Source organism: Protopterus annectens, chromosome 4.part1, assembly GCF_019279795.1.
Source record: "Protopterus annectens isolate FY-2018-M chromosome 4.part1, PAN1.0, whole genome shotgun sequence".
NCBI lineage: Eukaryota > Metazoa > Chordata > Ceratodontiformes > Protopteridae > Protopterus > Protopterus annectens.
In genome coordinates this window covers 168,361,105-168,376,112 of record NC_056734.1, presented here as the reverse complement: position 1 = coordinate 168,376,112, position 15,008 = coordinate 168,361,105, and the positions used below count along the sequence as shown (strand labels likewise).

General features: G+C 43.2%; 1 protein-coding gene across 3 annotated transcripts in view; it reads right to left on the bottom strand.

Annotated features, from left to right (window-relative positions):
* LOC122800798 (NAD kinase-like) overlaps positions 1-15,008 on the bottom strand; it is a 673,639-nt gene that overhangs the window by 513,943 nt on the left and 144,688 nt on the right. The window lies entirely within an intron of this gene.

Below are 15,008 nucleotides of genomic sequence, written 5' to 3'. Positions count from 1 at the left end.
AGCTGGGGGTGCAGAATCTGGCCCACCTGCTGGGACAGCAGGGAAGGTGTCTGAGGTAGGTGCCATGGATCCAGCAGTATCATACTGTACAAGAGGTGGTACCAGTGCTGGTGTGGCCAGTCTGGTGCAATCAGTATTGTCCTTGGTTTGCCCTGTTTGATCATTAGCAGAACCTTCGAGAGGAGAGGCAGAGGGGGAAAGGCATAAACTGAGAGGCTTTCCCAGGTAAATGACAGGGCATCCACTTTCCAAGCTTGACTGTGGGGAGTCCTTGTGCAGAATTTGTCCAATTGGTAGTTCTCAGGGGAGGCAAACAGGTCTATCTCTGGAGTCCCCCATTTGTTCCACAAGAGGTTGAATATTTTTGGTTCCAGTTTCCATTCGTGTGGGTCCATGAGATTTCTGCTTAGGTCATCTGCCAGTGAATTTAGCTTGCCTGGCAGGAATTGAGTTTGTAGATGCACTTGGTAGCTTAAGGCTGTGTTCCACAGAGCCATGTCTAGTCTGCAGAGAGGGTACGAGTGGGTTCCCCCTGCTTGTTTATGTACACATAACTGTGGTGTTCTGTCTTTACCAATAATTGTCCTGGAAGGATGTGGTCTTTGAAGGCTATCAGGGAATTCTGTACAGCTAACATTTCTTTTTGGTTGATATGCAGATGCATCTGACTCGGGTTCCATTTGCCCTGAATGCACAACCCTGCCAAGTGAGTCCCCCCATGCATAGTCTGATGCATCTCTAGTCAGGGTTTGGGCGGTAGGGGGTAGACTGAAAGGGAGCCCCTTGTTGAGGTGGCAGGCCTCTGCCCACCAAAGGAACTCTATCTTTATACAAGGAATGATAGGAATTATTGATTCCAGGTCCTGAGAATGTTGACACCATAGGCTTTTTAGATACCATTGTAGTTTCCTCATATGCAGTCTTGCATATGGAATTAGTAGAATGCAAGGGGCCATGAACCCCAGGGCTTGCAGGATTTTCCTTGCAGATAACTGGGGCTTTGTGGCCAGTAGTTTGAAGTAGGCTGTCAAACAAACTTGTTTCTCTGGCATGAGGTAACCCATCTGGGAAGTTGTGTTCAAGCTTGCTCCCAGGAATACAATTTGTTGGCAAGGTACTAGATGAGATTTATTTTCATTTATGGTGTACCCCAGTGAGGTTAGAAGTTTCTTTACAAATGCCAGATGTTTTAATAGCATGTCCTGGCTTTCTGCCTGAATCAGACAATCATCCAGGTATGGGTATATCTGAATATTTCTCTGCCTGCAAAATGCAATGGCTGGAGCTAGATACTTTGTGAATACCCAGGGCACAGTAGATAAGCCAAAGGGAAGGGCAGAGAACTGACAGTGCATGGAGCCTCCTCTGAAGCGTAGGTATTTCCTGCAAGATTCCTTTATTGGAATGTGCAGGTAAGCTTCCTTCAAGTCTAAGGTTGCCAACCAGGCATCTTTGGCTAGCATAGGAAGCAGTTGTTGAAGTGTTAGCATTTTGAATTTTGGGATTACCAAAAAGGTGTTTAGAATAGAGAGGTCCAGGATAGCATGACAGGAGCTGTCTTTTCTGGGTACCAGAAAAAGTCTTGAGTAAAAACCTTGTCCCCTTTCTTTTGCTGGGACAGGTTGAATAGCCCTGATACTTAGAAGAGAGAGAACCTGCTGTTGAGCCTCTGCCCACTGATTTGGGGGTAGGTCTGGCCAACTGTTTGGGGTTGGTAAGGTGTGAAAGTGGAATCTGTATCCTTGGAAAACTATATTTAAAACCCATTTGTCCTGGGTAATGAGTTCCCAGTTTTTTGCATGCAGGGCGACCTTTCCCCCTAAGGAAGCAGGCAGTTGAGCAGGGCTTGGCAGGGTTAAGTTTAAGTCATTGTGACTTTTTCCATAGGGGGTGTCTTACTACTTCTAGCTTTGGAAGTGGTAGCCCCCCACTGCTTAGGCCTGTGTGTATCTTGAGACTGTAGCCTAGGTGGTCTGCTGTTCCTGGGTTTGGACCGAGAAGACCTGGAAGAGGCTAGAAAAGACCAGTTCTTAGGAGGCCAATGCACACTAAATCTGGGAGGCTGTACTTGCAGGAAATCTTTAACAGTTTGCACGGATTTAGCTTTTTCCTCTATCTTTTTAAGAACTTTGTCTGCTTTGTTGCCAAACAGGCGGTCTTGGTTTAAGGGAGCATCCAGTAATTTAGCTTTAACATGATCTGGCAAGTTTTGCTCCTTAAGCCAAGCATGTCTTCTAAGAACAGACCCAGTGACAGCAGCCCTGCAAGATGCTTCTAGAGAGTCAAAACCACATTGCAAAGTATGTTTACCAACTTGTTAGCAAAATGCATTAAATCCTGTAATTCTTTATGTTCAGCACAGTCAGGAATCAACATCATTTTCTGTTTAAGCAGTCCCATAATATGCTGCTGATACTTTAACATATGAAACTGGCAGTTTAAGGCCCTAATGGTCAAAGTAGCGGAAGTGTATACCTTCTTACCCCATCTGTCCAAGGCCCTGGAATCTCTATCAGAGGGGGTAGGGTTTTTGGAAGTAGTAGCCATAATGCCTTTATGTCCTTGGGAAATGGTCTCTGGAACCGCAGTAGGATTCTTGAAGAGGAACTTGTGAGAGTCAGGTACTCTGTAATACCTGTCAGGTTTTCTGGGAGCTGGAGGTAAAGTGTCTGGGGCCAGGCTAGATTCCAAGAAGGCATCATCTACAATGTCCAGAACAGGAGGGATAGCTAAAGGTCTGTGTTGAGGGAGGAGTAAGAATTCCCTAAGTCTCTTTTTGGAGTCAGAATAGTCCTGGCTTTCCCAGCAGAAATGCTCCCTAAGAGTGTGCAGGGTTTCACCAAAAGAAAAAATCTTCTGGAGGGGAAGCAGAGGGAATGGAATCCTCTGCATCAGAATCCTCATAGATAGATAAGGGCAAATCCTGGTCATCAGAAGAAACAGAAATTTCAGAATCCTGATCAGAAGAATCAGAAGTAAAATCAGTTCTAGGTCTCTTAGAGGGGGAAGGCTCACTTCCACTAATTAAAGTAATAAAGTCTTCAGCCACTCTAATCATTTGTTTTATAGGCATATGGGCCTGACCATGCAGTTTGGATGTCGGTTTTCTAGGCGTGGGTCAAGTTTTATGCCTTGAAGAAGAAGAAGACAGCATTGGTTACATTTTTTCAGAATATCGGTAGTCGGATGACTTACGGAAGCCATTTCTGGATAGTTAAACCAAGTGCCAAAATAATTTGCTGCAAAACTAGACCGACGACGAATAGTTTGGGGGCTGAATAAGGCATAAAACTGACAGTGAGGAACGTCATGGTCTGGGCCTAAGCAACAAATGCAGTATGAATGAAAATCTTTATGAGGTATTTGCTTTCCACAGTAAGACAATTGTTAACTTTTACTGACACTGGTTAAAGAGCAAGAAAAAGGTTCCCCAGTGGGGTAATTAGCTTTTGAAGACTTCGGTTCTGAAACTCGAAAATGAAATTTCAGGAGTCGGCCGACAGGCACTTGCGAACTGCTTCTGCTTCGGGCACAGCGCGGCAAGAAAGACTGATGTAATGGCGTCGGCTGCATGTATTATACCCCTGACGACCTGATGTCATGGAAGAAGAGACAGCATCCGACGCATGAATCCAAGACTCTGGTATTCAGGCCGGCTGAGGGCTACCTGCAGGCAGATAACCCAAATGTAATGATTGCAACAGTGAAACATGAAGAACATCCAGGAAGGTTAGAAATAACCTGACAGTCCCAAGAAAGAACAGTCAAAATATATCTGGACATATGGGTCTGGTAATTCACAGTCCTGAAAGCCAAGGTAGCAGAGGTATAAACCTTCTTACCTAGCCTTTCCAATAGACCTACTGTCTTTATCAGATGGAAGAAGCTTTGTAGAAAGCAGTAACTGAGATGGCTTGTCAAATACTATAGACACCAGAGAGGGATCAGCTGAAAAACATCTATAAAGGAATTTGCAATCCTCAGGCACCCTGTAAAACCTATGCGGTTTTTGGGGGGCAGGGAGTCTGGAGCCTGAGACGCAGTAGAAAAGGAATCCAACAAGGCAGCCAAAACAGGAGGGATAGCAGAAGGTCTGGGAGAGTCCATTTGCAGAAGCTTGTAATACCTTTTCTGTATCTCAGAAACCTGAGCACAATCCCATTTAAAAAGTTCCATCATCCTGGAAATTGTGTCCCTGAAGGAAATCTCCTCAAAAGGAGTGTCAGAACTAGCAGACTCCTCTTCCTCAGAACCATAGTTTAAATGGAAAAGAATCTGGGATAAATAAGCAAGGGATTCCTCATCTAAATCCACCTCTTCCCCAGAGGAATCATGTTCACTATTTTTCAAAGGAGTTGAGGACCAAAGTGGATTAGGAACAGGAACTCCTTGAGGAGGTTTCAGAGGCAAAAGGGCATTAAAGAAACCCAGAGTGAAATTCTGCCATTCAGTCTGAGGGTCCTTTGGTGGAGGGACATCTGCCCTAAAAACTTAGAAGGTTCAGATGCCAGATGGCATTCCACAATCATAGCCAGACTTTCCTCAATAACTGGAATCTGAGAAATACCCCTAGGCCCTTCAGAAATAATCTGCCTTGGTTCTCCCTCAGTGTCTGAAGCAGATGTCCACGAAGCCTCCAGGGACGTGCGTGAGGTTGGATCCATGTCAGCCTCCAAAGCGGTCATGGCAGCGGAATCCAAGAGAGGAGCTGGGTGATCTTTCAGGATTGCACTAACCTTGGGAGAGATGTCCGGCAGAGGCAGTGCAGCTGAAGAATCTGACTGAGACTTCTTGGCCTTCTTCTTCATGCTGACCCTAGCTATAAGCTTAAGATGCTAGTTCTCTAAATACAAGCACAAAGAGGAAAACCTACTATGGAGAGTCTTTCGAATGAAAGACCGACAAATGGAACAGGACGTATGGTTGTGGGAAACACCGAGACAAAATAAGTACAGTTAGTGAAGGTCTTTATGGGGAATCTGTCTCCCGCACTGGCATTTACCTTTTCTGGATGACATGAAACCCCACAAGCAACAACAAGAAAAACAAAAAGAGCAGAAACCCCAACAAGGCACTTATCTGAAATGGCTTGGTGAACTAGAAACGAGGCAGACGTTCAGACTGATAAACAATGGAGTTCAGACTGGTGGCAAAGAAGTTTTGAAGATGGTACATCCGGACATCACCTTTATGCCCTATGCTATACTTGGGGAGTATACCTGTGACATATGGCATATCTTAAAGCAACCTAAAGGCTTTGGTATATTGATCAGATGTCAGGCCACCCTTGGCAGGGGATCCCTATTGTGAAGAATATTGCAACAATGAAATGGAAGGACATAATACAGATGCTGCATTGAAGGCTCCTCAGCAAAGAAACAAACTGGTGGAATAAGCACTCTGAGGCAAGAATGACAAACACTGTGCCACACTTTGCAACTACATCTCAAAATTAATTAATTAATTAATTAATTAATTTATTTATTTATTTAATTGATTAATTAATTAATTAAAAGCAAGCAAAAAGGAACTGGTTGTCCTAGAAAATCAAAGATCTGTCTGAAAAAAAGTTCTGCTTATACTATGTGTCTAGTTTGCATGTTTTCAAAATATGGAAATATTGTGAAAATTTATAGAAAATGATCAGTTCTGATATTTTTGCAGCGTAATATCTTACAGTAGTGATGTGAACAGTTTATGAAGAAGACTTATTTTCTGTACAGTGTTGCTCTTTTACCTTGTTTATCTACATTTATTGTCCAAAAGATATTTTAATTTGTTTTGCTTACGCTTTTTAACATGATTTCTCAGAAAAGACTCAGGATTCAAAAATGCATACAAGCTGCTTGGTGAGAGTAATTTAACTTGGGGGACACTATTTTAGACAAATGACACTTCGTTTAGTTATTCATTCTTTGATTATCCACTTACTCCAGTGCAGTCACAGGGAGAAGGATTCTGTTATGGCATTCAACAGATGCAACACATGGAGCTCATCCAAAAAAGGATGTCAACCATTCTAGGATATTTACACACACACACACACACACACACACACACACACACACACACACACACACACACACACACACACAGTATCTGTCATACTGCATGTAAGGCTATAGACAATTTAAAAGATTGCCACTCCACATATTACATGTTAGAAAATTGAAGAACCATGCAAAAACCCATGTGGACATAGAGTGTATGCTTTCCCTTTGTACAGACAGCACGCCAGTGGAGAATGGAACAGGAAAACAAAGCACTTCAAGGCAGCATTGCTAACGTGTGGCATCATGCTCAGTTTTCTCTCAGTTGCATATGAAGCAGGACTAAATCTCAAGCTGGCAGTCTCTTCATCACCTCTAATAAAAAGATTATAAATATAATTTTGCAATCCTAATATCAGAGATGGGAAAAGTCAGAATCACACTGAAAATTAGGCCTGTCTCATATGCAACTGAGATCAAAGGTCAAGTTAAGCAAAATGTGATTAAAGTAAGAATTTGATCAGCAAAAGCAGTCAGTGCAATGCCAGAAAAAAATGTAGTCTCCATATAATTACTCGGGCTGTTAGTGCAGAGGGCTAAAGGTTCAACATGTTAATAAGCTGCTTTAAGCTGCTTCCTGTGGCAAGGTGAAGGTTTTGAATCTTTCTACCTTCATTTACTTACTGTGTGACTCTGAGCAAGTCAGTTAACCTGACAGCGCCTAGATGCAATTGAGAATATGGGCTCAGCTCCTTACTGGTCACAGGGACTGCATGCATAGTAACTATGAACTTGTTGCTGTTTTCCAGGAAATGTTATGACAATATCACCATTACACCAATTTTTGGGTGGGGGTGGTATACTGGTTAAGGTGTTTACTTCACAATCGTAAGGTACAAGGTTTTATTCTCACCTTTGAAAGGGAAACTGGCTTAGTTTAAAATGGCCCACAAGGTCAGCTACCCTATTACTTACCTAAGAACCTATAATAAAAGAATATGCAGTGACCTGGGTATAAATTTGGCTTGCACAGTCAAGTCAGACCCTTGGCACAGCTCTGAGTAACAAATCATCTGCTTACAATGTACACCTGTCATCTACACCATCTAATCCTATCAATAGTATTCAAAAATTGTCAGTGGCTAACCTGTCTTTTATATTTATTTACCTTTTTCAGAAAAAAAAATCTGATGTCTGAACCAGTAAAATTCCAAAGTCTGGATAACTAACCATGTTAAAGAATTAATGTGCCTGAAAATATATAGGGTAAATATTAAATAAGTCATTGGAAGAATCATAACTATTTCCAAATTAACTGCTACACATCTACTCTCAAAGTGCATTTCATGTCCTGAAACAGGCAGTTTATGGTCATACACTGTCTACCATTTCAAAAAAATATAGCACTTTCAGATGCATTTTTAAGTACAATCCACTAGGAGGCATACAGCTGAAGGACAAGCATTCTCAAGTTTTGGTTAAAAAACAAAAGTCATGAACCAAATCAAAAGTCATAATACCATCCACGTCCTCTTCTGTCTGTCTTAGCTATTGGGTATATTGGATCTGACCCGATCCAGCGCTGGCAACTTTCAGAAACTTAGATCCAAGGTTCAGGGTCTTCCCCTAGCCATAATTCTCCTCTGTCTTCACAATTCCTCAGATTGAGTTTGCCTGCCTACACCAAAGGCTTCTCCTATGTTATACAGACAGAAAAAAATCCCTTAAATGACAATAAAACAATCTCAGTCTTTAAGACAAGGCTTCAGACAGGTCCACTACAGTCAACGTTTGAAAGTTGAGATGGACAGAAAAAGACAACATGACTCTGGCATTTTGATAAATAAATAACCTTCATATCCAGAATTGGAGGTCCCAGCTATCACAAACCCTTGGAGGACTCATGGACCCTTGGAGGACTCATGGAAGGATATTCCAAAGGATGGTGGAGTTAAATGAAACCCTAGACCTGGATTTCAGGTCTAGCTTGTAATGAGAGATAAATGTGCGCATTGTTGACCAAGTAGCTACAGCACAAATTTCATCAATAAGGAATCTAGAGAAGAAAGCTGTAGAGATTGCCACCACTCTAGTTGAATGAACTTTTAGGTTGTGAGGCAGTCACAGTCTCAGGGCTCTATAAACAAAACATAATATATTCGGACAGCCACCTGGACAGGGCGACCTTGGTGACACTAGTTCCTAATTTAGTTTTCAAAGAGGAAAGAAAGTTGGTCTGATTTTCTGAAGTCCTTGGTATGATGTAAACAGAAGCATGAATGTGACTAAACATCCAACAAATGCAGGAGATATTCAATACTGTTTGAGGAACTGGGAAACAAAAATCAGAAGCTTAATAGCTTGACTCAAGGAAGAGTCAGAGGCAACATTGGAAAGGAAGTTAAAGTTCATTTGGAGAGAAACTCTATCTTTGTTAAAGACCAAGTATGGTGGTTTACAAGACAAAGACTCAAGTTCAGAGATCCTCCTAGCTGAGGTAACCACCACCAGGAAAAGAGTTTTCCAAGAAAGGAACTTCAATTCTGCATGTTCAAAAAAGGGATTTTGTTAATGCCTGTAGAAGACCATAATATCACAAGGTGGAACAGTGTCCCTCAGAGGAGGCCACAGAAGGAAAGTACCCCATAAGAAGACCTTAGACAGTTTTAATGAGGCAATAAGAGTATGGTCTTCACCAACATGAAAATTCAAGATAGCTGCCAGCTGAACTTTGATAGTGGAGTAGCAAGCACCTACATGAGAAAGATCTGCTAGAAAATCTAAAGCTCCATGGCAGAAGAAATGAGAAAAAGTCTAGATCTGTGGCAGTTGCCCAGATGGAAACTCTCTTCCACCTGCTTTTATAAACTTTCCTTGTGGAAGGTTTTTGAGATGATGAAAAAATGTGAATTACAGTGATTGAAAGCATGGAATTTGTGACCATCACTGGAAGAGGAGAAACCAAGTGGTCATCTTCAGGGACTTGATGTCCAAGTGAGGCTTGCTGGACAGGTGAGAGATCAAGTCTGGAAGAGGATCCAGTACCCAGTGAGGGTACATCAGATGAGGCCACAAGAAGGGGAACCATATCTGTTTAAGGCAAAAGGGGGTGGTGAGGTTCACATTCATCTTGCACCAGGCTACTTTCTGCAGAAACTTGATTAAAAGAGAAGTTTGGGTGTAAGTATAAATGAGCCCTGGGGGCCCAAGTGTGAACTAGAGTGTCCCTGGGGGTCTGTCACTCCTGCAGTATCAGGGCAAAGAAGCTGCTACATTTGGTGTTGGATGAGGTGGCAAACAGATAGTAGTAGGGTTGGCCCCAGAGGCTGAAAATCTTGGAATCCACTGTTTAGTTGAGAGACCACTTATGCGTCAAAAGAATGGACCTCCTCGACTTGTCCACTAACACACTGGTCTTCCCCATGATACACAATGCAATCAGAAAGCACTGGAAAGACATTGCCTATTGCTAAATTCTTATGGCTTCTCAACAGAGGCTATAAGTGGGTTCCTCTTTGTTTGTTAATCTACCAAACTGGCACATTTTCTGTCTGCACAGTGCTCACAGCCATGGGGAGGGAGTCCTGGAAAGCTTGCAATTCTAGCAGAACTACTCTCATCTCGAGAACACTGATGTGCAGACTGGCCTCTGTCACTAACCATGTTCCTTTGACAGTCTTTCCCATGAAATTCCCCCAACCCAGAAGGAAGGTGTCTGTGGTTACAGTGGCTGCTGGGAGAAGAATAAACAGATGACCTAGAGAGACACACAGAGAGAGAGAGAGAGAGAGAGAGAGAGACTAGAGGAGAATTTAGCTGAATTTGTTGTTTAAAGATCTCATTGAGTCTGACTGGAAAGTGTATAGCATGGTGAAGAATACACCACTGTACTGAAAGAGTCCACTGTAATACCCTTATGTGGAATCTGGGGTGAGGTACAAGGGTGATGGATGCTGCCATAGAGCTCAAAATACGTAACACAGATCATGCTCTGGGATTTTGGTGGGACTGAATGAAGGATGCTTGTTGAGGTAAAGTGACTAATATTGATTATGGATGTTTGCCTATCTGCAAGGTGGTGTCTAGGTAGCATCCTAGGAATTCTATGGTCTGGATTGGTGGCAATATGGATTTCTCCAGGCTGATTGTGATTCCCAGATGCAAACATAAATGAAGAATGGAGTCTCTGGCCTGAATTAGCAAATCCCTTATGGTGGCAGTAATGAGCCAGTCATCTAGGTATGGGAAAACCTGGATCCCATGTAGTCTGAGAAATGCTGCAAAAGACCAAAGGGCAATGCTCTAAACTGGAAGTGATTGTCTCTCAGTGGAAAGTGGAGGAACCAATTGAGCTGCCTATTTTATGTGATAGTAGACGTCCTGCAGGTCCACCAAGCACATCCAGTCATCCTTCCTCAGAAGAGGTAAAGTAGACTGAACCATGACCATCCAGAATGTTATCTGTTTCACAAAATGGTTTAGGTGGCTCAAGTCCCAAGTTCAGCCTCAGGTCCCCATTTTTCTTTGGAACCAAAGATAATCAAAAGTACACTCCTAATACTCACTGGTCTGGTGGGACCTCCTGGATGACTCACTTTTCTATCAGCTCTGTGATTTCTAGAACTACTGCTTTCCTCTGGGAGGGGGGGGGGCATCAGGAAGCTCGCTTTGTGATATCTTTGATGAGCAATTAAAAAGAATGACATAGCCTACGGTGAATATTCACTCCACCAAGAATCATGAGTGGTGGCCTGCTAGGCATAGGAGTGCACAGACTGACCCCCCCCCCAAATGTCTCCAGAGTGCAGCAGTCGGGCAACCTTTCAGGAGTGCTGGAAGGGTTTGTTGGTGAACAGGCTTCGAAACCTGTGGTTTTGTATACCATCTCTAGTGCTAAGGTGACAACCATTGTTCCCCCTCTGCCTCTGGGGGAATCTCTCTCCAAGAGTGTCCTATACAAAGTCTCGAGGCTTAAGAAACCATAGCCTCTTTCTGTTCTTTTGGTTCTGTGAAAGGGTCCTTGGAGGAGTGGAAAAGTAGATGGCAAAGGCAGACAGAGATTTGCTGCCTTGTTCACTCCTTGCGAGAATGTCTTTAACCTTGGGCCCAAAAAGGGTGGACTTATCAAAGGGGACATTCCAAAAGTACAGTTTTTTCTGTTCTCTACAAAACTGCAAAGATGCATCCAGGCATGTCTGCATATGGCAATGACAGTGCCTGCTGCTCTAGATGTGACATCCCTCTTATTGGACAAAAGCCATATAGACTCATTCGAAATGGATTGTAGGGGTGTCAACTGCGAATCCACTGTTTTGTAGGCCTCTGCTGTCATAGTACTCTTGAGGGAATTTGGACAGCACTTTGGTCAGGTCCATATGAAATCTCAACAGGCGTGTAATATAATTTAGAGCATACAAGGCAAACATCAGCGACACATAAGTTTGCTTTCCTAATATGTCCAGTCCCTGAGACTCACTGTTCAAGGAAGGATAGAGGAGGTGTTCTCTGAAAGACATTCCTTCATGGCTGCCACTGCCATTATGGCGTCCACTGTAGGTGAATGAAAGTGCTTACAATAAACCCTTTTGGATTTACAATTCTTTACTTCTGTCTTTTTTGGTGGATTTTGTCTACTGCAGGTCCCTAACCGCAGTAAGGACTGTCCTGTGGTGAAACGAAAATCTTGTTGAGCTTGCAGGGTACCATGCCTAGTTCCTTCCATGCCTGCTGGGACACCAGCTAAATTAACTTGTCCAATGGCAGGACCACCCAGTAAGTAGCTGGGCCAACTCCAAAGGCCTTGAGAAATACTGATTCTTCTTGGAAAGGGGGAATAGTGGATCAGCCCACCCCTTGAAGCAATTCCAGGATGTCATCAAAAGAGATGTCTTCCAGGGGGACCTTGGGGACCCTTCTCCTTCATCAAAATTGGTACAGACTCCTGTGGAGAGTCAAAATTCCTCATTTTCCATAAGTGCTTCCTGTTTTCTTCCACAGTGGGGAGATCCAGAGAAGAGTCAAAAGCTGAAGGGGAACTCGTCTCACGAGCCTTGTTGAGACCCATTAAAGCTGGCTGGTCCGAAGTGACAAGATGATGTAGTGGAGGTACTGCAGATGCCAGAGAGAACTGGAACGGAACTGAGTGGGGGCAGGATACTTCTTCTCTTGATAACAAGTGGGCCCTCTTAAATGCCTCAAAGGCTGACACCGAAGCCAAACCTAAAGGAGTCCTCTTGGGATCTGTGGATCCAAACAAGAAGCCTTCTTGAGATGTGGCTCAGCTTGGCTCTGAAGCAGACACCAGGGATGAGCTGCCTAGCACTGATGTACCAAGGGTAAGGGATGAATCCAACAGTCTCAGAGTTCACCCTGACCCGTGTGAGGTGGTGCTGACCTCATCAAGGTCTGAAGTTGTTGGAATCGAGTGGGTGAGGGACACTGTAAGAGTTAAAGACTTCCAGTCTACTGGCTCTAATAAAGGGATCTCATGGGAAATGCTTGGGTCCAAGACCACTGGATCCTAACGCTGGATTAGGGAAGGAGCAACCATGTGAGGTGTGGAAGGGCCTGGTCCTGGTGACTCAGGTGCAAGGGGAGTGGGAAGGACTCCCATCCTATACTTGGATTCTTGGGAATTCTGCATCATCCTGTCCACATCTTCTTCTAATAAGCTAATCTATGACCATAGTAATCTTAAGGAAGAGGCCGTGAAGGGTGGCCTGCAGGACCTATGAAAGGACCTCTTTGACTGAAGGATCAGTAATTGGAACCGAAAAGTAGCTTGCTCCAGCAAAAATCTTGGTTCCACAAACAGGGGAGGAGTCAGTGAATGGATTCAAATGAGATCTGACCCCTATGAGAACAGAAGTGTCAGATCCAACAGTTTAATTAACTTGGGAGCTGGACCCACAGCCCCTCTGGGATCCAGAGACATTTTTCTAGAATCCTTTGCAACCTCCTTTTCTTTTGACTTCTTTCTCTCCTTATCTTTTTCCTTCTCTCTCTCTCTCTCTCTCTCTCTCTCTATATATATATTTTTCAGTTTCTCCCTTTTGGCTTTTTCTGTGGTTCTCTTAGAAGAAGGAGAATCCTAAAGGGAGGAGGCAGATTATCCTGCATTGGCAGGGAGAAGGTATTTCAGCATCAATTCTGACAGTCAGTCCAACAGGGATTGTGGCCCAAAGGAAGCACAAATATCTCACTCGTTTTGCAAATAGGCTGCTCACAGACAGTAGATGCACTTAGGGTTTGGATCTTAAGGGGGAATCTTATGCCCATAAGTGGAACATTTTTTTAAAACCAGGAGTCTTGCCTTCCATGCTGTGGAGGAAAAAATTAAGGGCTACATTCAGAAAGGAGCAGAACACTAACCACAAGTGGAGAAAAAGGGGCAACAACTGCAATAACTTCTCAAAGGTACTACGGGAAGATAAACATCAAGAACAACTGGAAGTTGTATATGATACATAAAATCTACTATAACGTTTTTAAGTAGATAGGTAGAGAGGAAAAGGCGAGAATAGCAATTAAGTAGCAAAAACATATTTAAAATACCGCTAAAGGCTTAACAGCAGACAAATCCACTCTCAAAAGGAAAAAAATAATGCCATGACACTACACTTATCTGAAAAATATACAAATAAAACACTACTACTAAGAGCCTTAGAGACCATGTCTGGCTAGTTCAACCAGCAAACATGTTCTGTGAAATTGTGAAGGCAGAGGGGAACTGAGGGTACAGAGAAGCCTAAGCCTTGTATCAAAGAGTTTAAAAGTTAACAGCATCGGATCCGGTCAAACGCAATATATTCAACAGCTGAACATAGACAGAAAAGACAACATCAAATAGGACAACCCCTTTCATAAGGGAGGACCTTCAACAGATCCTGGAAACTACAGACTCATTAGTCTGACTAGTCTTATTTGCAAAAGTCATGGAAAGAATTATCATGAAAATTATCAACAAGGACATAGGAAACCTTCAGATACTGGATCCATCCCATTGTTTCTGGAAAAGGAAGGTCATGCTAACTGAATCTGGTGGACTTCTTTGAAAACATCAATAAGGCAATGGATGAGCGGAAAACTGTGCATCCCACCTATCTAGATCTGGCTACGGCATTTGATACAATACCCCACTCAGGCACCATCAACAAACTCACTGAATTAGGTATAAACCCCTTTACAACCACTGGATAGCTAGCTGGCTCACTGATAGGACCTAGGAGGTTAGAATTGGTGAGGTCACCTCCACAAAGAGGCCAGCCTCCAGTGGAGTCCCTCACGGCTCTGTGCTAGGCCCCCTCTTCTTTGGCATCTACTTCTCGGATGTCAAAGCCAATGTCAATGGCCTCTAGCTAACAGAGTTTGCAGATGACAGCAAACTGGGAGCAGTCATTGAATCTCCAAAGATGAGAACACCCTTCAAGAAGGTCTAATACAGACAAACTGTTTGTGCCAAAGCCATGGCTTAAAACTCAATACCAAGAAATTAATTATAGTACAATTTGGGAAGTCTGCCACCCCAGGTAACTACGTCATCAATAAAACACCATTAAAAGTTGATTCGCTAGTCAGGGATCTCGGAACTTTTGTAGATAGTAACCTAGCCTTCAATGAACATGTGTCCAAGGTAGTAAGAAAATCCTTCTATGTTGCTCAGCTTATAGGCAGGGGTATGGTATCTAGGTCCATTCAGGTCATTATACCACTGTATTCGGCCATCGTCATCAGGCCCATCACAGAGTATAATGCCCTTTTGGTATGTACCTGACCAGACACATGCAGCAACTAGAACGTCCACAAAGGTTCCTTACAAAAAGAATACAAGGAGTAAACACAATGTGCTATGCTAATCACCTCAAAGCACTGTCTCTTTATTTGATATCATACAGACTTCTGAGAAGTGATCCTTGCCTGGCATACAAGGCATCCATGGACACTGTTTTGATAAATCCTTTGCACATCCACAAAACAAACCACATTAGAACTACTAGATTAAAAGACCTAAACTTTGCT